The sequence below is a fragment of the Delphinapterus leucas genome, chromosome 8 (assembly GCF_059928025.1).
Source record: "Delphinapterus leucas isolate spDelLeu-1000000601 "Yukka" chromosome 8, BTC_Dleu_Yukka2, whole genome shotgun sequence".
In the NCBI taxonomy this organism is placed as follows: Eukaryota; Metazoa; Chordata; class Mammalia; order Artiodactyla; family Monodontidae; genus Delphinapterus; species Delphinapterus leucas.
In genome coordinates this window covers 35,586,463-35,611,006 of record NC_143136.1, presented here as the reverse complement: position 1 = coordinate 35,611,006, position 24,544 = coordinate 35,586,463, and the positions used below count along the sequence as shown (strand labels likewise).

The window sequence follows — 24,544 nt, the reverse complement described above, 5'->3', positions numbered from 1 at the left end:
CACAACCACTGAAGCCTGCATGCCTAGAGCCCATGCTCCGCAACAAGAGAAGCCACCACGAGAAGCCCACGCACCACAACAAAGAGTAGACCCTGCTCACCACGACTAAAGAATGACCACCCTCAGCAACGAGGACCCAACACAGCCATAAATAAATAAATTTATTAAAAAAAAAAAAACTAAAAAAGTAGTTTTATTTCATTTGTGACACTACTTTTCTTTGTTGGCATGGATTATTGAAAGTTGCCTGCTTGTAATTTTCTAAGTTAATAATGATCTGGTAAGAGCTAACAGAAAATCTAAGGGCAAGTTTAAATTCAATATGCATTTTTGGGGAAAATGTTATACCAACCACATGCAGTATTTAAAAATAAGTTTTAGGGCTTCCTTGTTGGCTCAGTGGTTGAGAGTCCGCCTGCCAATGCAGGGGACACGGGTTCGTGCCCCGGTCCGGGAAGATCCCACATGCCACGGAGCGGCTGGGCCCGTGAGCCATGGCCGCTGAGCCTGCGCATCCGGAGCCTGTGCTCCGCAACGGGAGAGGCCACAACAGTGAGAGGCCCGCGTACCGCAAAAATAAATAAATAAATAAGTTTTAGCTTTAGACTTTGTTGTTAAAAATAAAAAACCTTAAGATAGAGGAAAATATATGAGAAGTATTAGAATATGTCTTAGGGTAGGGAAGGGCTTCACAAGCAAATCTAAAACCCAGAAACCATAAAGGAAAGTATCAACAGATCTGACTGGGGAAATATTTAAACTGTTGGAATATAAAAGTTGCTATTAACAAAATTAAAAGACAAGTGACAGAATGGAAGAATATGTTTGCAAAATATATAATTTATAGTGAGTTAAGGTCCATAATATATAAAAGGTTCCTACAGGTCCATATGTGAACATAACCCAAGAGGAGAATAGACAAAAGTTATAAATAGACAATTCCCAGAAGAAAAAAGAGAAATGCTCATTTCAACCCATTAGTGCAAGGAACACAGACAGGACATAGAAAATTTGAAAAAAATCAGAAGATACAGCATTTCCTTTGAGGAAAGCCCCCTTTGCCTACAATTCCCTTTCCTCCTTTGCCGGTCTGGAAACTCATTTGTATTTTCCCAGCTCAGGTCCAAACAGAATCCATTGAGTTCTCCTTCATGCCTCCAGTATACCTTGTGCATGCATCTCTTATGACCCTCAGTCACTGCATTTGTTGTATACTTACCTGTTTGCTTTCTCTCATTGCCCAAAGGCTGCATCCATCACTTGGTCTTAGTGATGAAAACAACCTCTTTGATTTCCTGATATCTTACCTAATATGTGTCCATAGAACAGATATTCCATAAATGTTTGGTAAATTAATAAATAACAAATAAATCTTGGATCTTCGTGGACACTGTTAGAATCAATACCTACATTTTATAGGAAAGTGTCTTACTTTCATTTTGATTTGACTCTAGATGTTGACACATCTTATTTTACTCATATGAGAAAGGGAAAAAAGTAACAGAAAATTCTGTATTTAATTGATTCTAATTTACCAATTTTGGGTGACATTGCCGTGCATATGTCAACTGGATTATTATTCCTGATGGTGTGACAACACAAAGGCAATTCCTTGATGTTTCCGTCAACAAGCAATTCAACTGTCATTTGAGAAAGAACAATCCATTCTGGCTGTTGAATGAAAACCTTCTCTTCTTGTCATTCCATGAGATCCAAGAAGCACCAGCATGAAAACTTGTAGAAAAAGTGTCAGTGGCTTAAGAGATGATCCGGCATCTCCAGCACTTTTGATGCTCAGAGGATATTGTGTAGGAAAAACATGGCCATCAGCAATTATGAGTCAAAAAGCAATTCAGGGAGTCAGACTCAGAATGTGAAGAAGCTTAGAAATATCTTAACCATTTTTTCACTCATATCTCCCTTTTCATACATGCATAAGCATTCTGTAAAACAAAATCTGTCTCCATCTTAAAAGCCTATCTCAATAAATGTAAAATAAAAATTCTAAGTAATGAAAAAGCAAAAGCATTACATCATAATTGTATAGTTGAACTAGTAGTGTTTTTTTTTTCTTTCATAGTGGTATACTCCATAATGGTACATCTTGCAGTCATTGACAGATTTGATAAAATATGGTAATAATAACACCTAATATGTATTGAGCCCTGTTTTTCCAAGGCACTCTCCGAGGCACTTTATGTGCAAAATCTCGTGTAATTGTTATAGCAACTCTATAGGCAGACTATGATTATCCTCATTTTACAGCTAATGAAACTGAGAATTAGAGAGGTTAATTACTGGCAGAACTAGAATGTGTGAGTGAATCAGAGCCTAAGCTGTTAATCACTGCTGTTGCTGTTAAGCAACAGCAATTTCTTAGGGCATGTACATTTTTATCATGCCTCAGATTTGGTGGAAAATTTCCCAGGTACACAATAATATATTTTAGTGCCTGTCCTGTTAAAATTATGAGAAAGTCAAATTAAGCACGTGCGAGCATGTAGTCATGTTTATAAATAATAAACATGAATGTCTGTTACAAACGTGATCTGTCAAATGCCAATATTTGTTGTACAATGGGAGATGTGTTTGTAGAGCTGTATGTACACCAACCAGTACAACTGCGACAAAGCACCCTCTGAGGTGACAGATTCAATCAAGTCTTGTCCCCTTGAGGGTGGCGGAGCAGAGCGCACCCCTCTCTCCCCATCAGAGCACCTAAACACCAGCTGCCGTCTTACATTTCAATGGCAGTTCTACTGTATTTTAAAATCTATACTTACAGTAGTAGCTCACAGAATCAGTTGAGTAGTAAATAAGTCGACTTAGAAGTGTCTCCTAATAATAAGTATAAAGTCAAGTTAAAAAGTGCCGCAAATGGGAATCAGCTACTAAACCTGTATAAACATAAGCCATCTGGAAGGAATCAGCAATCTTAGCTAAAAGTGAATTAGCTCTTAAGATTTCTCTCCAACCTTCTAGGAGACTTGATCTTATTAGCACATCATTTGGAAAACTGCTTTATTAGCCATAGAACATCTTCCCAGATGGTAAAAGTCAATAGAGAAATAAGTTTTAAGACTTTTCATGGGTGTCAGGAAAAGCTGTTTGCTTAAACTCTTACTTACATAGTATTCTATTTATGAACATCTTTGTTGAATCGATATTAGAACGACAGCTTCATCTGAAAGTTAATTAGCTTGGAGGTGAACACATTTCTATGTAAAGGTATTATCTATCATGTTTTAAAAGAATATTGCTTACTTCTCATTTTATCCAGTCTGCGTCTCCTCCAATACCATCCATTTTAAGGTAGAAATGCGAGTTTGTATTTTTTTCTCTTCACATAACTTTCCTGCTGGTGGGTCTTTAGTGTCAGTTGCAGCTGTCCTCAAACTCGGAAGGTACAGTAAAATGAGTGGTTGCAACCTGGTGGCAGGGTTCTTAGCACTTTCTGCTTCAAATTCTGTCAATGCTTAACCATTTGTGTCACCTAGAGGTGGATATTTATTGTTTCTGCAGTTCTGGGAGAAATGTTAGGTCTTGGCCACGGGCCTTTGGAAACAAGGGCCTGGGGGTTTGCATCAGGAAGGACATGGCTCTGTGTGCTTTCTTGGTGCATTTGAACTTTGCCAACAGTACTCTGGAGGTGGGATTTCTGTTTCCTGGCACTCGTTCCCCTCCCCTCCCCTTTTTATTTTGAGGAAGGGGGAGGGCCAGGATATTCTGCTCTCTTGTTGCCTAATCAAGAAGGAATTTTTCTCATCTCTTTTTCTGTAAATACAAATCTGTGCTAGTTACTAGGGTGTCAAACAGCCAGAGAATTTAATCTATAACAGGTTTAGGTATAATCCTATTAAATGGTCTTCTGTGTCCTTTGAAATTTTGATTAGCTGGGGAACTGCCCAAGTTGAAAGCCATACAGTCTTGAATGAAGGGAATTTGGCTCCTAGCTACAGTTGGCCAGTAGGATCATGTTTTTTATTGTTGGTTTTGGGATTTTTTTTTTTTTTTTCCTTACCCAGGATCATTTCTCTTCACCCACTATTCTTCTCTATTTGAGAGTTTAAAAATCTCTGTGTGTGGGCTTCCCTGATGGCGCAGTGGCAGAGAATCTGCCTGCTAATGCAGGGGACACGGGTTCGAGCCCTGGTCTGGGAGGATCCCACATGCCACGGAGCAACTAGGCCCGTGAGCCACAACTACTGAGCCTGCGCGTCTGAAGCCTGTGCTCCACAACAAGAGAGGCCGCGATAGTGAGAGGCCCGCGCACCGCGAAGAAGAGTGGCCCCCGCTTGCCACAACTAGAGAAAGCCCTCGCACAGAAACGAAGACCCAACACAGCAAAAATAAATAAATTAATTAATAAACTCCTACCCCCAACATCTTCTTAAAAAAACACACAAAAAAATCTCTGTGAAAAGTGAAAAATCTTCGTCAGTAAATAAGAGAATAAATCAACTAGCGTGTATCAGACTAAAAAAGCAATCTCCTCATTGGTTTTCAGTGTAGCAAATACTTCATAGTCAGGGACTTCGTCTGTCTTGTTGATGACTAAATTTCTACTTCCTAGAGTAGCAGCTGGCACATTGCAGGCATTTAATAAATATTTGCTGAATGAATGAATGAACCAATGACAGTTATTTGGCTAAACTTGAGACATTGACTGTAATGTGCTAAGGATAATTGCCTAATTTCTTTATTATGATCATGTATGAACAGGACAGGCTAACATAAATGTCTTTCAAACCACAGAAGTGCTAGAATGACATTTCACTATCGTAAGCAAACAGGTTTCTCTCTGTGGGAATACCATATCCATGTTTGGTAAAGCCAAGCTACATGGTAAAGGCAAATAAATCCTCACATGAATCCATCTTTGCGGTTCTTCCAAGTTGACTAAAGGATGTTTGCACTGTCACACTGCTCTGCTATTTTATTACTTGAAAGGGGAAGCATCAAGACTCCTTTGTTTTCTACAGGTGCATTAGGGGTACTTATCATGCCTGCTGCTCCCAGATAGACTCAGTGTTCATGGTGCACCCTCTTCACTGTGACTTCAAAATCAATGATAAAGAATCGGGTAGCATTTGATTGTGTGCTGGTTACTACCAGCCTTCTCAATGATGGAAAGGCTTTAGGCAAAGATGGTAAACTAAGAACTCATGTCTATAAAGACAATTTGTTTTTTTGTTTTATTTATTTATTTTTGGCTGTGTTGGGTCTTTGTTACTACGTGCCGGCTTTCTCTAGTTGCGGCGAGCGGGGACTACTCTTCATTGCCGTGCGCGGGCTTCTTATTGCGATGGCTTCTCTTTGTCTTGGAGCATGGGCTCTAGACGTGCAGGCTTCAGTAGTTGTGGCACGTGGGCTGAGTAGTTGTGGCTCACGGGTTCTAGAGCGCAGGCTCAGTAGTTGTGGCGCATGGGCTTAGTTGCTCCGTAGCATGTGGAATCTTCCCGGCCCAGGGCTCAAACCCACGTCTCCTGCATTGGCAGGCAGATTCTTAATCACTGCGCCACCAGGGAAATCCCTATAAAGGCAATTTGGAAGGAGGGGTGACAGGCTGGATCCTTTCCCCTTTTTATTATAACCTTTGCTCATTTTTATTTTCCTCTCCTTCTTTTACTCGTTTCCATTTTTGTCTCTGCAGCTTTTATTTCTTTGGTCTTCTTTTTTTTCTTCTCAGTTTCTTTTTTTTTTTAAATTTAATTCTGAAAAGAACTTTATTAGCTTTATCTGAGTAGTCCTTCAGTCAGTTGTGTTTATATCTTTTTTTCTACCGACAAAGAATTAAAAAATGGTTTCTCTTCCTGAATACGATGTTTAAAGATTTTTTCTCTTTTTGTCTACTAAGTTTCCCTTAGGTAAACATTCCTTCCTTCCTCCTGCCCCTTTAAAAACTCATCAAAGATATATAATCACCTCTCAGAGCTTCTGATTGGCATGACATAGTGAATGTTGTTATCAATATTCTGTTCAAAGTAAACAATCTTGAAAGTTGGTCTTTTAGGTAACTTATGAAGTAGAAATCTAGGTGACCTTGCTGACTAGTATACAAGCTATGACAAATTATTTTAATTAGATCTACCTTTACCCCATATAGCCTGAACAAAAAGAAAGGAGATTGTGGTTTACACAACAAGATAGTCATGACTGAGTAGTTAAAGGAAGTAAAACCTATATTTATATTACTATATTGAAGTTATTTAGCATAAGTAACTCATCTTATTGCAAATCTGATGCTACCTAGTGACTTTACATTGTTGATGTTAACAAAACAATGATGACATTTCCATCAGGGAATCAAAAATAAACGAACAAGGGCTTCCCTGGTGGCGCAGTGGTTGAGAGTCCGCCTGCCGATGCAGGGGACACGGGTTTGTGCCCTGGTCCGGGAGGATCCCACATGCTGCGGAGTGGCTGGGCCCATTAGCCATGGCCGCTGAGCCTGCGCGTCCAGAGCGTGTGCTCCACAACAGGAGAGACCACAGCACTGAGAGGCCCGTGTACCGCAAAAAAAAAAGGAAAAAAAAAAAAAAACGAACAAAAATACACTCAATAACTTGTCTTATAGAGACCATATTAGAAAATTTTAGTAGCTTGTAGATGCTGAATTAAAGGTTTGAGAATTATGAATTGCCTTTTCTTTATTAAGCTAATATATTAAAATGTTTGCTGAAGTTTCATAATCATTAGAGGACTTTTCTGAATTCAGTTATAGGGCTAGAATGTATTTCTGAGCAATTAAAAACATTCACTTATATATAATATATGCTTACATAAACGTTTAGATGCGAACAATGTGTATTGAAAACAGGAGTCGAAAGTTACTCTTGTGTCTTTCATAATTTGCTGGCTCCATCACTGAGAGGCTAAGTGACCTTATAAAATGCCTTACATTTTCCATCAAATTGAGCAATTAATAGGCAAAAATTCGTACCTGTCTTGCACAAATTGGGAGGTGGAGGTGGTATGTAGCACAAGAAGTAATTCCAAACAGAAATATATTAATTGAATAGATATGTTATTCCAGCTTAAGTCTAAAGGATAGTGGTAGGCAAGGCACTGGATATAACCGAACGAATTCTATTGGTATGTTGTATTCATTTGACTCTTTAAGATTGGAAGAGACTGGCACCAATTACTCTTAGTAACGAGGATTCGTGGTAAGGAGACAAAGGAATAACTATCTTCTTAGCCACCCAAATACTCCTTGTTCCGAACGTTCCCAAACAGAAAAAAACACCAGACAAAAGGGGAGGCTCTTCTTCATTTGGAATGCAGATTGGCCACGTGACCTACTTTGTAATTAGCACCTACATTTCTCCAAATTAAAGATATGATGGAGATGCTTTACCCCATCCTATACAGAACTGCCCTTTGGGCAAACTTTCAGGTCAAGCTGTTTCAGAGGCAGTTGTCCTCTCTAGGTAGAGCCCATGCACCAATCCATGGCTGTATTGTTGTGGCTAGAATGGCCAGAATGCGAAATGCAGGCAAATACCTCTTGATACTTTAATTTTTTCCCTAGCAAGAAAGAGTGATAACAGATGATCATTTGGAAACTTCATGGTTTATTCAATACATGTGTGGGCTGAAACGAGGCTGGATAATTTCCCTCAATTATCTGGATGAATCAGGCAAAGTTGTTGGTTCTTAACCTCCAAAGTGAAGATAATTATAGCTTAATAGACTGTCTCAGAAGGACAAAAGTCTTGGATTTTATTTTCAAAATGATAGACATCTGTCGTGTTTGAATTGTAAATGCAGATTAAAATAAATCTCATTTAGTAAAAACCAAAAGAACTGTTAGGAATATACTTCCCTTATCAGCTTCCCTCAGTTTCCTTATCTGTAAAATGGGGATAATGAGAGAAGCTACTCTGATGGTTGTTGTGAGAACTAAATGAGTTAATACAAATAAAGTACTTAAATTAGTCCCTGGCATGTGCTAAGCACTTAATAAATGTTGGATTATTATATTGTTATTAATAATTGCAAATACAGATAAACAATATTGTACACAAGAGAGAAAAATAAAAATTTCTGAAGAAGGTAGGTATTCTGAGTCTGTTAGATAATCTATTAGAAGAGTACAGTTTTCTCGGTTTCTTTTTTTAAACTGAGACTGGAAAATACTTTGCTATTCAAAGTGTGTGGTCCATGAACCAATAGTATCAGCCTCACCCGGGAGCTCATTAGAAATGCAGAGTATCAGGCCCCGCCCATACCTGCCCACTCAGGACCTGCCATCTAACAAGATGCCCAGGTGATTCCTATGTACATTAGTGCCCATTTATTTAAACATAAACCCTGTTTAGGAGCTAATTTTTTCAATTGGTCTTTGTTTTCAGGTTATAATATTGAATGGTATGCTGATATGTCTATTTTATATCGCCCATAAAAATTAGACTTTATGTTCTTTTCTCTTGACTGTCTTGGACATCCTTTGTAAAAGAGGCCACCTAGAAACACCGCAGAAAGAGGGAATGAGTGCCTCAGTTTGCACCATTACCCCTCACTGCCTTCAGCATGACGAAGGTCACCTGCCTCACTGTCTGCTGTCCAAGGTGCAGACCTGCTTCCCCCACTGCCCAATCACTACCTCTCTTGCTCTGTACCCTGAAAGGAGATGTGCTTATGCAAGCTTGGTCTGCTCTCTGCTTCGGAGACATCCTCTTCCTTATCCCTCCAGCCCTGGCATGTTCCTCTTGCAACGCCTGCCTTACCACACTTCCTGATGGGAGCGAGGCAGTGGGCAGTCATCTCCACCTGTTGCTGCATCCTCTGTGACATCCTTGGTGGAGGGCTGTGAGTGCATGGAATCACTATGGAGCCAGCTTCTGGTCCTGAGGAAATCACTCCGTAGGAGGGAATCAGTGTGGTGTGACATGAACGCACGCACAAACACACACACACACACACACACACACACACACACACACACCCTCTCCCAAGGACAAATATCGATTCTCAGAGAAAGTACAACCTAAATCAATGTTTTTCAAAATGCCATCAATGAACCTATTCTCAAGTGTTCATGAGAACATTTTTTGCCTTTAAAAACAAAAGAGGGAATAAGTTTAGAAGCACTAGTGTAAACCCATAGGAAGAAGTAGAACCCTTTTTCTAATTATCCTGTAATTTCCAAACCTGCCTGTCTCGCAATAGCATTATTTTATATGCGTCACAGCCTCACTGCCCCACTTCATAACCCAAATGGACATGCATCTCCTAATGGCTGCTCCCCTGGCCACCCTGCAGCCTGGAAGGGGCTACTTAATCTCCCAGAGCTGGAGCCAAACTCCTCTCTCTCTGTCTCTCTTTGAACTTGCCTGATGGGAGGGTTGGCTGCCTGGGGCCCCTCACTGCAGCCGTGGTCTGGGGTCTAGCTTTTCTGGGAGCTCACAGGCACATGTCAGCCCCTTTCCTGTCTGCGGTTGAATTTGACTGAAGCACTCAGGAGTCCCTGAGGAATGAAAACGGAGTAGAGGGAAACCTTCTCTTTCTATGGAATCTACTTTGGGATGTTTGTATTGGATTGGCCAAAAAGTTTGTTCGGTTTTTTCCATAAGAATGAACATTTTGGCTAACGCAATAGATATTTTTCCGAATTCCAGAAGAAAATCGTCTTTTAGAATTTGTGATGTAGTGAAAGAAATACAGGACTGATATTCCCGAGACCTGGCCGTACCCCTCCTTTCTCAGTCTCAAGCCCCCTTAACTATAAAATGAACTAAAATCCCTTGCAGTGCTGAAAAAACAGCATGTTATGCTTAAATATGTAGTACATGATTTATTTTATGTTTTTTCATACTACTTATTTTTTTAAATTTACACTCTACTTTGTCTCAGAATGGATTTAAGGGGCTTCGAGAGGATACATAAAAAATAGCAAGATAGCATAAATTAGAAATATGTGAAGAACAAAAGGGGAAAACAAAGAAAGGACATAAAATGAGCCAGGCTATGGCTACCTCATCCAGGCGTGCCTAGAAGTCTTGCCCTCTTGCTTCAAGAAAATGTTTCAGTTGTGTGTAAACCCAGATAAGGCGTATGAAAGGAAAATTCCATAACTCTCCCTGTAAGCAAGGCAACCAGTTACAGTATCTGTAGCAAGCGTGGAATATCTTCTTGCTTCTAAGGACCACTGATCTCCAAAAATTTAATCAAGGACGTTAATTCAAAGACAACTATATTTTTTTGAGAGCGATATATATAATTGTTCTATACATTTATTTTTACATTAAGAGCAGCCACCTTACATATAAAAATATTCAGTAAACTAGCACATGTAGGAAACAACCTATTCCAATTCCATAGTGTAGTCAGTTAAAAGGGGAGCAGAATTCAGGTGGGTGAGGCCTGCAGGGAGCTGGAACATACTGTCACAGAGAGAAGGAACACACAATTACTGCTCTGAGTTGCTAGGAGGCTCAAGATTTCAGATTCAAGATGAGTGAGTGGGTGGTCTGATCTTAAAGTCTGATTTTAAAACAAGGGCTAACAAGACAGACCGGAAAGTGTTCCCTGAAAAGGCTTTTGCTGTTGGAAGCCAGTTGTAATGCCTCATTTGTCCTCTGGGTAGGGGCGCTGGGGGGTAGGAAGTTTTATTAATTTATGGATGAAGAACTAAAATCACAGACATTACCAAATAGGTACCAGTAAGTTTCTCATCTCTCTAGCTTCACCTTTTGCCGGTGCCCGCCAGATACACCTTCAAACATATGCTCACACATGCACACATATGTGCACATGTACACACACACTCACGTACCACTCACACATATACATTCACACACACTCTGAGCCTTTGCAGATTGCAGAAAGGGCCATGCTGTCTCTCACGTCCAGTTTCAAGCACAAGCAGGACCCTCTTCCCCATCTGCAGAGTTCTCCCATTTTCCATCCCCATTGCTCTCACTTTCCCCAGCAAACCCCACTTGTCCCTTATGGTCCATTTTAAATATCCCTTCCTCCCAGCAGCTTCCTCTCCAAATCCTGGATGGGTAACTTCCCTTAAACAACAGCTTTCACAACAACTTTGCTCAAAATAGTACAAAAGAGATGCATTGCCCTAACATCCAACTTTGTCAGGGGAGATGGGCCAGGGTGCTCCAGACACACATTCAACCCCTGGACATGCCAGTACCCAGTGTGAGAAGGACACAGAGAAAGCACAAGAGATTAGAGAACTCGGATGGATGGAAACAGATGAGATATTTAGTTATTTTAAATGCTTTTTGCTGGGACTGCCACATGAGATGTGTATCTTATTTCCAGAGAAGTCTCAGGGGAAATAGCTGTCATGAGGTTTCATTGCAGAACTCTTTAGTACAGTACAAACAATATCGTGGAGGACAGAGAACCTAAATCGCAGACCATAACAATCAGGGCTGCCCCAATTGCAGTTCAGTTTACCCTGTAACTTCTTAACATGAAGTGAAATGTTTACTACAATAAAACAGTGCAGTGACCTTTGGGTATTAAATCAGGTTTCATGCTCCAGGACAGTGATCAAAATATTCTCATGCTATTTTTTTTCCCTTCCAAATGGAACCAAAGGGCTTTAAGAAAATTTACTGAATCCTTGAAAACCTAATGATCCCTTTACAGCCTCAGGTGAGTTACTACAAAATTTAATTTCTGCTAAGCTACCTGAGATTGCAAACAGCAAAATAAATGCATGTACCTGTTTGCTGCGTTTCTGTTTTTCTCTCTGACCCACACTACAGATAGTGCCATGCTCTTGCAAAACACTTGGGGATGCCCAGCATCTTGCAGTGACCTTAGACATCTGTGACATTGACTTGTCCCTCCCGGCCTGTGAGTAGAAAGAGTCATGGTTCGCCCTTTACAAGCCCATTCATCTTGTTATGAAGTTCATTCAATAACGTTTTTTTTCTTAATCGGAGGAAAATCAACTTGTTTTTGAGAGTTTCAACGTTGGAAACAAAAGGATAGATACCCAGGATTATATATAATATTTTTAAAGTGTTGTGTATCTGTACATTTAATCATTTATGACATGTTATTTATTTACATTTTTGGCTACCTAGAATCTGCTCCTTTGTTGATGTCCTTTTGGTGAATTACCCTTCCTCCCTTTGTGGGCCCTTGGTAAGACCATCAATCAAGGCATGTTGCTGTCCCCAAGCAAAAGGACAGGCTCATGAGCTAGGTTAGACCAATTTTGTGTTAACTGATTGGAAAATAAAATGGTTGCCACTGATTCATTCCCAGGCTGGGACCTTGGTGAATTAAGCTCTAATTAAGGGCTATAGACTAATTCCTGCTACCACGTCCTCCAGAGCTACCTTGATTGCTGTTCCCTTCTCAGTCTGGTTTTTCCCCAGGCTGGCTTTTCAACCTTCCCTTCAGTTCTGTGAGCTACTACTACCTTTCTAATTTTTTTTTTTTTTTTCTGCTTAATAAACCAGAATAGGTTTCTGGTGCTTGGAACCAAAGAATCCTTATTATGAAAGAATTTATAACCAGATGTGATATAGAGGATAAAGCTAATAAAGATTACAAAAAAGTGGGGGTGGGAAAAAAAAAACGGGGGGTGGGGATGAGATAGTACTAGTGAGAAACATTGGAAGGATAGTCAACGAGAACCATGGCCAAAATCCTGCCACGGACAGCCTAGGGAGAGGACACCACTGCTGCTGCCACTTTTCACTGAGTGCTCAGCAGGCTCTGGACTCTGAATGCTACTGCTGCCATCTGTTTTCTCTGAATAAAGGGCATGGCTGCTGCCCCCTCCACCCAATCAGAATTCTTCACTGTCCCAAGTTAGAGAGCAGTGGGTGCATATATCTGACTGAGTCAAGGTCACGTGTGCATACCTCAGCCGTCCAGGAAAGGAAAGTGAATATCTGCCTTTTCAACTGCTCTAGTGGAAGGGGTGAGCTCCAAAGTGAAGACTTCTGCATATTTGCTTGGGCCAGGGGGGTTCTGCTGCTGGGCAGCTCGTGTCTCTAATTTTCAGAAAAATTATTGGGTGGAGTCAGAAATGAGTCAAAAGTAAGGATTATGAGAAAGATTACAACAATATGATTGATGGTAGACTGTCAAGTTAATTAACTTGATTGAACAGTCAAAACTAGACCTGTATGGAATATATAGAATATAAAGCAAAATGATTGATTGATTAGTATTCTTTTTATAAAATCAAGAATTAGATATTTCTTTCCACATTAGAAGCCCTGAGACAGAGGCATCCAGCTAAGCTACACCTGCATTCCCAACGCACAGAAACTGTGAGATGATAAATGTTTGCTGTTTTAACAGGCTTAGTTTAAGAGTAATTTGTTACATATCAATTGGTAACTAATGTTTATGTACCTAATAACAGAGCTTCAAAATATACAGAGCAAAAACAAATATAACTGCAAAGACAACTAGACACATCAAAATTATACTAGGAGATTTCAACACCCCTTTATCAATAATTGATAGAACAAATAGAAAATAAAAATGGTTATAGAAGACTTGAACAATACTAGCAACAAACTTGATCTAATTGATATTTATAGAACACTCCACCACTAACAGCCAAATACTGCTTTTCCAGTATATATAGAACATTTACTAAGATAGACATTCTGAACCATGAAATAAGTCTCAGTAGGTTAAAAAGTATCTTATATACAGTGGAATTAAATTTTACATCAATAGTACAAAGTACTCTGGAAAATTCTGAAATATTTGGATTTCAAATAACAAATAAATTAGAATGTATTTTGAACTAAATGAAAATGAAACCACAACATACCAAAATTGGTGAGATGCAGTTAAAAATAGTACCTAGAGGGAAATTTATAGTGTTAAATGTCTATATTAAAGAAAAGGAAGGTTTCAAATCAATGAATAATACCAGTTCCACATAAAATCTTCCAGAAAATTGAGAGAGGAATACTCCCCAACTCATTCTGTGAGGGCAGAATTATTCTGATATCAAAACCAGGCAAAGATATTATAAGAAAACTATAGACCAAATCCCTCATGAACATAGATGCAAAAATTTTTAACAAAACTTCAGCAATTTGAGTTCAACAATATATAATCAGTAATAATCAATAATTCATCACGGCCAAGTATGGTTTATATGAAGAATGTATGGTTGATTTATAATTTGACGGTCATTCAATGTATTTTACCATATCAGTAGACTAAAGAAAAATCATATGACCATTTCAATAGATGCAAAAAAACCATTTGATGAAATCCAACATACATCTTAATAAAAACTCCCTGGAAAATACTAAGAATGGATGGAATCTACCTAAAAAGCCTATAATTAATATCATACCTAATGGTGAAAGACTGAATGTTTTGCCCCCAAGATCAGGAACAAGGCAAGGATATTCCCTCCCACCACTACTGTTCGACACTGTACTGGAGGTTCTAGCCAGGGCAGCCAGGTGAATAAAAGAAGTAGAGGCATCCATATTGGAAAGGAAGGGGTAAAATAGTCTGAATTCTAAGATGACTCTAACCATTTTCAGAGAAAATCTGAAGGAACTGACAAAAAAAGTACTAGAACTAATACATTTCAGGATATAAGATCAATACACAAAAGTCAATTTTATTTTTATATACTAGCAATGAGCAATTGGAAATTGACAATTTAAAACAGTCAATTCTGTTAGCATAAAAATATGACTTCAGGATAAATCTCATAAAAGATGTATAATATGTATAAACTGAAAACTAGAAAACATTTCTAAGAAAAATCAAAGAAGACCTAATTAAATAGAGATACATGCCATGTGCGTGGATTGGAAGACTCAACATTGTTAAGATGTTAGTTCTTTCTAAGTTTATCTACAGATTTAGTACAATCCTGATGAAAATCCCAGCAGCCTTTTTTTGTATACATTGACAAGCTAGTTCTAAAATTCATGAAGAAATACAAAGGACCTGGAGGAGCCAAAACAACTTTGAAAAAGAAAAATAAAGCTAAAGGACTTACATTCTCAACTTCAAGACTTATTATAAAACTATGGGAGCAAGACAGCTGGTAAAGATGCACAAATGGACCAGGGGAACTGAAGAGAGACCCACACACATACATGGACCATTGTATATTTCAGTAAAAGTATATTGTACATTTCAACAAAGGTGCAAAGATAAAGGAAAATATTTGTTTTTCTCTCTTTTCAACAAAGGTGGAGAAAGGATGATTTTTTTCAATAAGTGGTGTTGGAACAATTGGATATCCATATGTAAAGACATGAATTTTGATATATAACTCACAACATGTACAAAACTTTCCTGAAAGTGAATCACAGATCTAAAAATAAAACCTAAAACTATAAAACTTTAAGCAGAAGATATAATAGGAAATCTTTGTGAGCCTGGGGTAGGCAAAGACTTCTTTGACATAGCACCTTATAGGTTATTGTGAGGATGAAATAAAATAATACAAGTAAAGCTCTTAGAAGAATTCCCATGGAATACCCAATAAATGTAACCCCTTATTGTTAAATGTAAACATTATGCATGCTTTTCGATTTGAGCTTGTATTGGCGGTTGGATGTAGAGAGGGATTATGAGCCACACTGTAACTGAAGTTCAAAGATGTTAAGTGACTTAAATTATTCAAGGTGATCATATCAGACAAAAGTGAATTTGGCTTCAAGCACTGGCATACTTGGCCAACAGAAGCTTCAACAAGCATGGGTTCATTTTTCTCCCATAACAAAAAGTAGGGTGGGGGGCATTGTTGGCGATGGCTGGGTGGCTCCACGGTCAGGTCGGGACCCAAGATGCATGGCTCTGTGATTAAGCTGACTTCCTCTCAGGTGTGTGAGAAGGCTACAGCATCGCCATACGTCCACTCAGAGGAGGGGCAGGCTGGGGATCTCTCTGCACACCTTCCTCTTGTCAGGGAGGAGAAACCTCTTCTGGAGACCCCATAGACTGCCTCTTACATTTCATTGTCCAGAACTGAGTTATATTTTCCACCTCTGGGTTAGCAGCTGGGTCCACCTTCCTCGAGATGGAAGAATCTCTGCCACACACCTGAACAAAATCGGGGTTTTGTTAGCAGGGAAAATGGAGGACCGACTCTGTTACCAGCGTCTGCCATGGCCACACCAACGACCGTGGAGATGCCTGCATTCAAACTGGGTCTTATGACTTCAGTTCACTTGCCGCTACATAAAACCACCTAGCACGGTGGCGCTGTGTCAGCATTGGGATACAAGGATGAAAACTCACATTCTCTGAGAAGACAAAAAGCAGCTATAAGAACAAGCAAATAAAATACCATTTGAAATCTACCACAATGGACATCTATATCCATATCCGTATCTATATCTCATATATATTACATCGGATACATGGAAGAAGCCAGACTGCAGGAGTTAAGCTGCCCAGAGGAGGCTTGAAAGCTGAGTGGGCATTTACCAATTAGTCTTGACCAACAGGGAGAACAGTAGGTTCAAAAGCAGGGAGGAGTGAACAAGCGAGGCATTTTCAGAGTTCAGTATTACTTTATAAATTTGAAACTTAAAATGCAAGAGGTGAATGATAGGACTGCCAAAAGTTGAGGCTAGACGGGTAGGCTGCATATGTTCTGTAGGTGATAGGAGTCAACAATGGAAAAGCCTATTTGATCGGAGAGTGTTACGATCAGATTGGTGAACGATAACTGGAAAGATCATGGTACGGTTTTTAGTTCAGTTTCATCCTTAGGTTGTTGATGGGCTATGGGAAGTTCATGCCTACCCGGAGATTTTGGCAAGTTTCCAGGAGGTGTATTAGTTTCCTAGGGCTGTGGTAACAAAGTTCCAATCAACTGGGTGGCTTAAAACAACAGAATTTATTATCTCACAGTTCTACAGCCCGGAAGTCTGAAACCAAGGTGTCAGCAGTTCGCTCTGAAGGCTCCAGGGAAGAATCCTTTCTTGCCTCTCTAGTTTCCGCTGGCCCCAGGCATTCCTTGGTTTATAGGGGCATAACTCCAATCTCAGTCTCCACCTTCACGTTGCCCTCTTTTTTTCTGTGCTTCTATGTCCTCTCTTCTTATAAGGACACCAGTCATTAGATTTAGGGCCCACCCTAAATCTAGGAAGATTTCATCTGGAGATCCTTAATTATATATACAAAGACACTGTTTCCAAATACTGTTACATTCTGAGGTTTCTGGTGGACATGAATTTTTTGGGGGGTGCGAGGGACCAAACCATAGCCTCATAGTTTGTTCTGGCTCTGAATTTCTGCTCATCTTAACATCTTAATCTCACATCTCATTTTCTATGGATATACAGTTTTCTTTGCTACACACCAGCCCAGATGTGGAGCTCAATCCCTTTCCTTCATGTGCCCTTAATCCATTCACCCAAGGTATTTAAGGGCATAGAAGACTTTATTGAAGTTTTGGAGTAATGGATGGTGCTCACCTTTCAGCAGCACACACATAAACTTAGACTATTAGGAATTCAAGTTTTTAAACATCCTTTGTTTAACCCACCCCGGGAAATGTCTCATTCACAACTTTTTATCAGAACCCAGAATCCTGCTTGCTGCCTGTTCTCCTTGCTCCTTCTTTCTACTTGCCCTGCTAGCTTTTCCTCTCCAGACTCCTCTCTTCTGCTCCCCCCTCCAATTCTGATTAATTTCTTACAAGGTTTGTTTGGATGGTGTGTTTCACTGTCTTTTCAAACCCTACCCCCAAAGAGGTCATACGCACATCAAGGACTTTTGCTAAAAACAAACAGTTCCGTCTAAAAGGCGCTCAGAGGGCCATCTGTTAAAACGTGAATTGTTTCACCTACTACAGGAAAAAAAGAATTATAAACAGCACAGAATCTGGAAACCTCTGTACACAGATTATAAAATCTTCTACTCTTTGAAGAGGTTGAATATTTTTATTTAAAAGAATTTCCACTATAATACACTTGGGAGGCTCATTTAAGTAGTTCCGTAATGAGCTAAGGCACGGATGGAGATAGATGTGTTTATTGCTGCCTCACTAACAAGAAGCAAACAGTAAATTCTATATTTATCTCTGCACATGTGTGAATGACATACGTATGAGATATTTATCAATACATATGTACGCGTGTGTGTGTATAATGTAGTAAATACTTTGTCAAGTGATACACATCGAGTACCTCATTTAATCCTCACAAGTAGGAGGTAGCGAGTGTTATTTCCTCCACTTTACAGGTAAGTAATTGAGGCTTAGAGATGTGAGATGCCTCCCCAAAGTTCAATAGTTAGAGATAGAGCCTGTCTCCAACATCATCCTTGCCTTAACCGATTGATCTATCGCTGCCTAAGGACATAGGCTAAAATGTGGGCGGGGGACATATCTGTGAGGAGCATAAGAGCTGATTAAAATGTACCTTTCTGCATTTGCTAAATTTTCTACAATGGCCATATATCATATCTGTAATAGGAAGCCTGCTCCCCCAGCACCTATAAATGTTATAAAGAGACACCACACCAGTTTCATAACTGAGATGCAGTACTGTTATGAAAAAAGTCAAGGTTAAACTAGAATAATATAATATTAATGCCTAATTTTTGTTTGATGCTTTATAAAATACAAATTATGTTCACATGCATTATCTCATTTAATCCTTGTATAACCCTGTGGGTTGTAAGGGTAAATATGATGAAGTATTATTATCCCCTGCTTTTGTTTGTCAAATGAAGGTCAGAGAATAAATTGACTCTTTACTCTCATAAAGTCATGGAAAGGAGTTGCTGGACTGCAGCTTCCCTGAGGACCAGGGTCATATATGAAAGGTCCACATGGTTGTATCTCCAGCCCCTGGAGTATGAGACCTAGAACATAACACAGAGTATGTGCTGAACAAATATTTGTTGACGAATAAATGAAATTCAGTGCCTTGCACTTAGTCGTGTCTTCTGTCCATTGAACTATGTCTCTGGTCACTCGAGAGGTAACCTTTTTTTTTTTTTGGTACACAGACCTCTCACTGTTGTGGCCTCTCCCATTGCGGAGCACAGGCTCCGGACGCACAGGCTCAGCGGCCATGGCTCACGGGCCCAGCTGCTCTGTGGCATCTTCCCGGACCGGGGCACGAACCCGTGTCCCCTGTATTGGCAGGCAGACTCTCAACCACTGCGCCACCAGGGAAGCCCTGCAATCTTTTTATCGCAATGCCCAGTCAGGCCTTTAGAAGTCCACCATCTTCATCACTGCATTTAAAAGGGGTTGCACATAAAAATGGAAGGGCTTCAGAGAACTGTTTAAGCATTTTGTGTGTGTGTGTTAAAATATGCATAACATAAAATTCCTCATTTTTATCGTTTTAAAGTATACAGTTCAGTGGTATATAGTACATTTCATACTGTTATGTAACCAACACCACCATCGAATTCTAGAACAGTTTAATCACCCCAAAAGAAACCCATGCCCCATTAAGCAGTCCCTGACCATTCCCCCTTGCCTCCAGCCACTGTCTCAATGGGTTTGCATGTTCTGGATACTTTATATAAATAGATTCATATAATATGTGACCTTTTGCAGCTTATTTCACTTAGCATGTTTTCAAGCTTCATCCACATGGAGTTTCATCAGCCCTCTATTCCTTTTTATGGCTGAATAATAGTCCATTGCATGGCTATGCCATTTAAACATTTTTTAAAGGTAGAAAGTGAGCCTAGTAGGACAAGAGATTGGGCTGGAGAAGCGGAAGCTAAAGCAGGACTTCACTTGGACTTATGGTTTAAGAGGACTTTATTTAGCAAGATGCTGAGAAATTATTCTCCAGGTTTGTGAAGGACAAAGTCAAAGGAAGCCAGGGAAGAAGGAGGACAAAAGAGATTCTTGGCTGAGCCTCAAGGGAGACCTCATCTTGATGGCCAGGGCAGTTAAAACGAGAAGCGCCATGGAGGGGAGCTGTGGAATTGGAATCCCTGACCTTCAGAACGAGAAGAGTCATCCCATCATGCAGATGAATATCTGTGGGGCATTCACCACCCAAAAGCATGGGACTACGCCAGGTGATATTTCAAAATCACTGTCATGCTGCATGAGAAGGAAGACATAAAGAATAGAAAAGTAAATCCCAGAGGGTCTATGAAGATACAAAAGTGACCATTTAGGTACCTGCAAAAGTAGCTTCAAATTATGTAAATTGGCTATAATGTTAAAAAGGGGCAGGTGACATTTTGACAGAAAAAACAAATTAGTTAATGGCCTTGATTATAACTTATGGCACAAAGGAAAAGTCAGCTTATCTTCTGGATTTTATTTGGGTTAGAGACAATTATGTTTAGGTAAAAAGAAGTGAAACTCCTAACTGCAAGATACCATCAGTGCTTTACAGAATATCTTGGGCATCACCCCTACAAAAAAAAAAAAAGAGAAAAGAAAGCACAGTTATTATTTCCTTAATTTCCAACTCAAGTTGAATATAAATTACCTGGAAGGAAAAGTTATCTGGGAGAATTTAAAATATTGTAAATTCTCAAATCATTAGGTGCTTTAAAAAAAACACCCACCAGTGCTTTCACACCAGTTTTAAGTTCTAATCCTTGCATGCTTAAATAAACATTACACACACAGATGCAGTGTGTGAAGCAGGCTCGGCTTTAAGAGAGGAAGATTACGTTTCTGTGTTTACCCAAGAGCCTAAAACACATTTCATTTGGTCCTGACACAGAGTTTTAGAAACTGGAAAGGGAACTTTATGTCTTTAAACACACAGACTGAACATGGTGTGTATTTTAGAGATATCATGAGAAGTTTCTCTCTTCCACCTTTTACTGAGCCATCAAAGAGGCGATTGTGTGATTGTGTGATTCCGTATACATCAATGTATCAAATCCAGGAAGAAGCCTTCACGCTTACTGGACTAGTGATCAGCCCTGGACCAGCATAAAAATCTGAGAAATGGAGAGTGTTCAAGGAAAATTCACATCAAAAATAAGCACACCAAAAAAATTTTTTTTTTTTTTTTTTGTGCCTACTTTGACCTTGATTGACTTAGGCACTGAAAAATTAGTCCAGAGCCTCACTATGACTTTCAGGGGTTCTAGGCACCTTTGCCTTCATGGGTCCAGAATTTTTAAAATATATTAAAAGTTCTATTTTATGACTGTGTTAGTAAAGAGATGAATACAATCCAGGCTGGACTCATTACTAGACAGTCATTATTATTATAGTCAGTCTTTTTCTTCTGATTTTAAAAGAAATGAATATTAAACCATTTTCACAGCCCTCTAGAAGCTTGGGGGGCCATATGTCTGTGCCTGCTGTGCTCAGTGGATTCATCATCCCTGAGTCAGTCAGTCAACAAATATTTAGCCCATATGGTGAGCCAAGCTCTGGACTAGGTCCTGGAGGAATAGGAAGTGTAAGAAGTAATTTACAATGTGGTTGGATTGAGGGAACTTACTCATAGATGCGTAAGAGACCAAGACTCAACACAAGGGAGTGGGAGGCGAGGACTAGATGGGAAGGGCAGGGGAGAAGGTGAGGGTGAAGAGTAAGGACGCAGCGTCTTAGGTAAGAGGGTATTATTGCCTCCAAATGATTGTTTCGAGGGCCCGCGTGAGCTTGATGACAGCAAAAATAGTAAGAAGGAAACAGACCTGAGAGAAGGACATAAAGATCAGGAAGGGTGGGAAGTCACTGAGGATTCTGTGGTGTCAGATGGCATCTGACACCACGATTCTTAAAGCTTTTGTGCCACGTTAGTATGATTTCCTTGTGTGTTGGCCTTCAGTACTTCATTGAGAATGTTCTCTCTTGATTTCCTCTTCCCACAAAAAGACAGAGCCCGACTTCTAATGAAAATGTGACTTCATTTGAGCTATGAGACCATGTCTCCATCTTGTTCTTAGCCGCCATCTCATTTTTTTTTGTTTCCTCAACCATGTGCCTTTGTAAAAAATGGAAGTGTCATTTAAAGGAAGGTTGGTTTAAATACATGTTCTGACCCTTTTCAATTGCAGCAGGCTGCTCAGACTGTCCTTGCCACCCATCAGGCTCTGGGCGGTTCCCTAGTAACAGATACCGAATGAATGACCTATTGGAGTGGAAATTGAAGTCAGCATTTCAATACTATTTTAAGTCTGGTTTCAAAACCATGTGCTTCTTCCTCTAAAACCAGCACCAGTCACAGTGGTAGCTTGTAGCACTTTGGAATAACCTTCCAGATATTTTTAGTGTTTTCTCGGTGCAAATACCAATGCTCCAAAAAAGGAAGACAAGAGTGGAAAATCCAGGCCCGGGAGATGCTCAGAGATATGGTGCAATATGATCAATTATTTAGGGACTAATTTCCCAGGCCCCATGCTAGTAGGAAATTCATATATGATGGAGATGGTACCTGCCATCGGAGAGTTCACAGTTACTGGAGGAGAGAAACAAGCAAACCAGATGATGACAACGTGATGTAATATGTATTGTTGCAGAGGCATGCCTGGGGTGCAAAAAACACACAGAAATTTGCCTCATAGCCGGGGGGGGAACAAGAAAGCAACTCAGGAAAGCTTACAAGAGAAGATGGTATTTAGGCAAAGACTGCTGATTGCTTACTCAATCTGCTCCCTTCCTTATTAACCCAGTGCCAGTTTTTATTCAGTGTGGCAATATGCTCGCCTGAGAGATTCCATTTCTTACTCTCGCTAATGATCATGTGACTAAGATCATGTGACTGAGATGTAAATGGACATTTTGATCAGTTTGTCAGGAAGACTTCTTAAAAGGGAAAACAGACAGCTAGAACTTGTCCTCTTTGCTTTCCCTCCTTCTTCCTTCTCATCTGAAATATCGACGTGTGTGTGACCTGGAGCTCCAGCAGCCATTTTGTACCATTAGGTAAACTTGAGAATAGGATCCAAGGGCTAAGGATGGCAGAGCAGAAGAATCTGAGTCCCTGATGATCATGGTACCCAACATACAGCTCTGAACTGCCTATCTCTGGATTCCCTTTATATGAAAAAATATAAATCCATATATCTTTGCTATTATTATTTTGAGTTTTCTTAATCCTAAGCTATATTGTGCCCATTGAGCTAAGTTTTGAAGGAGTAGTAGAAGTCAGCAAGGTGGATAAGAGGCAGAAGGGTTTTCTAGGCAGAGAGAAAAACTTTGTCAAAGCCACAGGAGCATGAAGTTACATGGAGCACAAACAGCCTTGTAGGCAGTTCTGCTTGGCAGAAGTTATAAGCAATAAGGTTAGAGAGTAGAGCAGCTACTCTCTTTCAGGCCAGGTGCCTCCACTAATACATCTAGTCCTGTAGTCATAAATGCACAGCCACCCCACAGGGTTGCTGTTTACTTAATGGCCCCAGAACATAGGTGGGAGCTTTGGTCTTAGTGAGGTAGAGAGCAACAACTGTGAAGTAATAGGAGGAAAAGAGGAGGACAGGGCAGATGCCAGTAAAGGTATGTGTTCAGAACCTTCTGTTCTGGGAAGGTTGATGGTGTCTGTTTTCTCCATGAAGGAGGAGAGAGCAAGCCTAGAAGAGAAAGGGTTTGAGGAGAGTGGAGGACGTTTGAAACAGTTTCTGCTCACTATGCCTTTGTGTCCCTGTTTATCTAATTTTCCCTAATTAAATGATTTCATGGTTCCATTCCTGCTTCTTTCCACATGATCCAGAACTTGCTTCAATTCCTTCCTATTGAATCTCTACTGCAGAGACTTCCTGAGTGCTGGGACAGGCTTCTTTGGTCATCATATACAGCATCACTTTGTGTTGTGTCATAGCTGTTGTAGCCAATCCTATCTTCAAGCATAGTAATAAGAAAATAAAAATAAAAAGTAGAAAGAGTTTTAGAGAAACTCAACTTCTCTAAGAATTAGTTTCCCCAACTGCAAAATGAGGGGGAAATCACTATCTTGAAGATTCTGAGAATTCATATGAAGTGCTTGGCAGTGTGCCTTGTGTATATTAGGCATTTAATAAGAGGTAGCCTTTAGCATTAATTCTATAATACATAGTATATACTTAATAATCACTCTTGAGTAAGGTAAATCCAGTCCCCACGTAAATCCAGACCCAAGGTAGCCATCAGTTGGAAACTTCTTTCTATGGGGACCCTGCCTCCTCAATGACCATATCACTTCCTGATCATGGAAGGATCCCACTGTTCATTCGGGTTTTGGACTAAGGGTCCTAAGGTCTGAGGTGTAGAATGGAAGCTCCATGAGGGTAGGACTGAGCCTGTCCTTAATTTCAGGGCCCTGTAGAGTGAGGACATATAGGGGGCACTCAATGCATATTTATTTGTCGAATGAATGAATCTGAGGCAGTTGGCCTTCTCTTTGGGAAAAAGCAGTTCCCTCTCCCTTTACTTCCACTTGGGTTACTGAAATGCCCCTGTCCCCTGAAAAATTAGTACTTGCACATTCTTAAATCTTTATCTATGCCACTTAACCCCTCATTTATTTTTGTCCATTTAGTTTTGACGGAACAGGTAATAAAAAAACAAAGGAAGAGTCTTTGGGGAAAACAGGACTTTTAAGAGTCATGGACATATACACACTAGCAAACGTAAGGTAGATAGCTAGTGGGAAGCAGCCGCATGGCACAGGATACCGCC

General features: G+C 39.9%; 1 pseudogene; it reads left to right on the top strand.

Annotated features, from left to right (window-relative positions):
• The window catches only part of LOC111172038 (beta-1,4-galactosyltransferase 5 pseudogene), a 59,841-nt pseudogene extending 35,297 nt beyond the window's left edge, over positions 1–24,544 (top strand).